The sequence below is a fragment of the Austrofundulus limnaeus genome, unplaced genomic scaffold (genome assembly GCF_001266775.1).
Source record: "Austrofundulus limnaeus strain Quisiro unplaced genomic scaffold, Austrofundulus_limnaeus-1.0 Scaffold853, whole genome shotgun sequence".
In the NCBI taxonomy this organism is placed as follows: Eukaryota; Metazoa; Chordata; class Actinopteri; order Cyprinodontiformes; family Rivulidae; genus Austrofundulus; species Austrofundulus limnaeus.
Window position 1 is genome coordinate 11,152 of NW_013953255.1, and position 4,398 is coordinate 15,549.

A 4,398-nucleotide genomic window follows, 5' to 3' on the forward strand; every position below is an offset into this window, starting at 1 on the left:
TCACAATGTCTGTATTTTAAGACAAATTAAGTGCCTTGTGCGCTCTTTTTTCCAACTGTAGTCAGCTTTCACGTTACGCATATAGCGCATGCGTCTTTCACCTCGAGTGAGCTCGGCACTTCCCCCGTGACATAAAACTCTTGTCTGTTGCTCTCATTAGCTACGTTTACATGGGCAAAAGTAATCGGATTAAACAACYGTTCAGAATAAAAATGCGTCATGTAAACACTTAATCAGATCATCTTATTCTGATTGTAGAAAACTGACCTGTGTGCATGTCTGCTGACTTTCATTCACCCGGTGGTACAGCAGCGCTCCAGCTGCACTGCACACCGCACAGAACTTTTCCTCCTCGCTCTCTTAACAGATGAAAAAGGAGGCAAACAGCAGACGTTGCTTCGCAAAAAATAAAAAAACACATATTGCTTCATCTGCAGGCTGCAGCTCAACCGAGGAGTAACGGCGTCTCTGCAGTTATTAAAAGCTGGCACGGGCATCAAAGTCCATATACTTTATCCATCTGTGTTCGCTTCTAAAACGGTTTAACTCGTTTAGCTTCTCAATTTCTTAACTGGTTTTCTTCAGGACCTGCCCTGCTGTTCAACCCACAGTTATATAAATCATGTTCTGGATGCAGATCAGCTGATCCCAGAAACTCTGTGCAGCAGCTTCATATCATCTGTTTACTGAACTTTATGACAACATAAAGRCTATTGTTAAGTGTTGGATGACCATATTGTAAATTAATATTAAAAACTAAAAGCTGCAAAAAATATATTTTCAAACTATTTATTGGCAAATTTAGTCTAATAATTGAAAACATGGATGAAATATGAAACAAATAAAATAAAATACATACAAAGCAGAAAACAGCTAATTGTATCAAAAGTATGTCTGTAATATTAGAATTTTCTGAGACAATGAATTTTTTTTTCTTTACCAGTAAGAGGTTTTTATTTAATAGAATTTTTGGACCAAAAATATCGCAATATATCGCCTTGTTTACAGTATCGAAATATATCGGGATATATCGCGATATATCGTATCGTGACCCCTCTGTCATGATATGTATCGTATCGCCAAATTCTTGCCAATACACAGCCCTATTATTTGAGCTAGTGCTTTAGGGCTAGTGCAACTAATATTTACATTATTGCTGCCCACCACTGACTTCAGTACACTACATTTTACTAAGGGGAGTTAATATTCAGGAGTGACTGAAAGTGTGGGACATCGACAGACTAACACTCGTGATGTTCTCCAAAGACAGGAGAAAAAAATGAACAGAAAATCCAGGACAAAGCTTCTGAAAACAAACCTTTTTGACCCAGAAAAATCTTTTCACACACAGACACAGATGTGTGTACAACCCTCTTACAGAGGAAAATATTCAGAAAACACACACACACACACACACACTGAGGCAGCACGTTTACAAGTCTCCCGCAGGAATACTAATCCTCTGCCAGCAAGACTGTGTCTCCATGGCAACAGAGTCAAGAAATGTGTAAACGTGGAGAAAATGGTCTTTTTGTCCACAACAAGAGTCAGAAATATGAGCAGGAAAATGTTTTTACTTCACTTAAAGACAAGGACAGACTGCTGTCTCTTTAAGAACCAATAAGTCACCAGAGGAAGGACAGAATTCCTTCAGTGGTAACAGGAACAGTTGAAAATCAGCCTCTCAGTTTAATGAATGTGCAGCACACAAACAGGAAGTGACCATTTTTACACATGAAATCCTTCCTTACACTGCTGAGACTCACCACATTTTACTGCACCAGTTTAAACCCTTCAGGATGAACTCAGGAAAAAAATAAACTTTAGTGTAAATTCATGAACTGAACTTGAACACAAAGCTTGAAGCCAGCGAGTGCACACAGCGCCTGGCTGTCAGACTACAGTCTGTGGTTGTGTGTCAGACTACAGTCTGTGGTTGTGTGTCTCTCTTTAACACCTCTCCAGGGAGGAGACATTCCTGCAGACTCACAGACTGGAGGAGACAGCAGCAGCCTGAAGTCCTGCGTTGACGTGTGTTCAGGCAGGGTGTGAGTCAGCAGGACCAGGTCAGGTATATGTCCTATAAAGGTTTCAATGTAGTGTTGTACCTACAGTCACAACACTCCACTCTGTACTAAAACAACCCTACTGCACCTGTTGCTAAAACAACACCAAACCATTTTAATTCAAATAATTAAAGGTGTGGATGCAACAGCCTGAAGACAGAGGTTTACTGTCAGGCAGCAGAACAGTGGTTACAACTGTTGCCTCACAGCAACAAGGTCACAGGTTTGCCCCCCAGCTTTTCTGTCAGACTTACCCCTAATTTACACTACATGCGTTCCGGCTCCGCTCCACTCCGGTCCGACCTCCGCAGCAAATACACACCCATTATAATCAATGAGAGTGTTTACACTGGCTGCGCACGGCGGTGGTGAGCGGACAGTGATCTGGCAAAATTAGAACAGATCATATTTTTGATGGAGCTGCGCCGGAGTCAATTTTTAAAGATTACATCGCACCAACAGGAAGATAAACGAGCACAACATCCGTATTTTCAAAATAAGACACTATTAGGTGGAATAATTTGTCTGAATAATGTCGAAATCCCAGCTATATTAATAAATATATGGATGTATTTCTACACAAATGCTGTCAGAATGTATCGTTCTGTTTGGGAAGCAGATGGAAACGTAGCATGAAGCATATGTGTACACACACGATACACGTGGATTTTATTTTGAAATCAGAAGTTTCAGAAAGCCGACAGCGAGAAAGTTTCAACCATAGATACCAAAAGCCTTTATATCATTGTTTTCAGCTGTGCAGTATTTAACTGTACATGTTCTTATATTTAAGTTAAACAATCCTGTAACCCACTGGTATATAATAAATGGGACATACTGTTGTTGACTATTGTTTACAGTTTGAGCTGATCAAGACTTTAAGATTCCACAAAACAAAAAAAGTTATAAAAATATATACGATTCATTCTGACATTGTTTTGGGTCGGTATCGGCCAACATTCAAAGCTCCGATATCGGTATCGTATTGGAAGTGAAAAAGCTGTATAGGGACAGCCCTAGAGTTCACGTGTGCTCTCCATACACAGGTGGGTTTTCTCTGAGGACACTGGTTTCCTCCCACAGATCAAAACACACATGTTAGGTTAACTGGTAACTCTAGGAACCCAGAAAAGAAAAGCTGGACAAGGAGCATCTCCTTCCACAGCACTGGGAAGAGAATTGATTGATGTATTAGGTTTATGTCAGGGAGGGATAGACACAGGTGTGTGGTTACCATGGTAATTAACGAGGAACTGGCAGCAGCTTCCTTTCACATTTCTTTTGATCTTGGTTCTCTTTATTCTTATGTCAAAGCACCAGCATGTCAGTTCACAGTAAGAAGCTCTAAGAAGCAAACTAATAAATCAAACAGTGATTTAGAGTAAAAAGAAGTGTAATTACACTTTCAAACACTTCGAAAATTCACTTTAAACCTTGAAAACAGTTTTTATTTCAAGGGAATTTTAAGAACAAATGAACCCTGGGCGTGAAATCACAAACTGATTACAGTCGTTTGTGTAAAACGTAGTGATAAAACATGCAGGATTTATTGAACACATCAAGTTTAAGTTGGAGAATGATCAGTATGTGAACCACATGTTCAGAATCAATGCTTTTTCTTCCACATTTGTTTCTCATTTTCAGACTTCTGGAAAAAACAAAACAAAAACAATAATGTGAATGCTGAATCAACAGAGAAAACATCCTAATTAGTAAGAAACAACACCCTCAGTGTTTAACGAGTTCAGTTACCCACATTATACTTTTTAACAGCTCCACCACAGAAGTTTCTGCTATTTTTTAATCAGCCTCAGGAAAAGAAAGACCATCAATAACATGGTTTGTTATTTGTAATGTAATTCTAAAAAGTAATAATAATTCATTCAAAGCAAAGAAAACTACAATAACAAACTGAATTTGTTTGTGTGAAACATCCATCATGGAGTTATAACATCCATCCATCATGGTGTTATAACATCCATCCATCATGGAGTTATAACATCCATCCATCATGGAGTTATAACATCCATCCATCATGGAGTTATAACATCCATCCGTCAAGGAGTTATAACATCCATCCGTCAAGGAGTTATAACATCCATCAGTCATGGAGTTATAACATCCATCCATCATGGTGTTATAACATCCATCCATCATGGAGTTATAACATCCATCAATCATGGAGTTATAACATCCATCAATCATGGTATTATAACATCCATCCGTCATGGAGTTATAACATCCATCCGTCATGGAGTTATAACATCCATCCGTCATGGAGTTATAACATCCATCCGTCATGGAGTTATAACATCCATCCATCATGGAGTTA

At 38.9% G+C, this 4,398-nt stretch overlaps 1 long non-coding RNA gene across 1 annotated transcript in view; it reads right to left on the reverse strand.

Annotated features, from left to right (window-relative positions):
* Positions 1 to 3,597: 3,597 nt before the first annotated feature.
* Positions 3,598 to 4,398, reverse strand: part of LOC106532923 (uncharacterized) — a 1,754-nt gene continuing 953 nt past the window's right edge. Inside the window, exon 2 of the long non-coding RNA XR_001312172.1 lies at positions 3,598 to 3,714. This is a non-coding gene — a long non-coding RNA (uncharacterized LOC106532923). The remainder of the gene's footprint in view (positions 3,715 to 4,398) is intronic.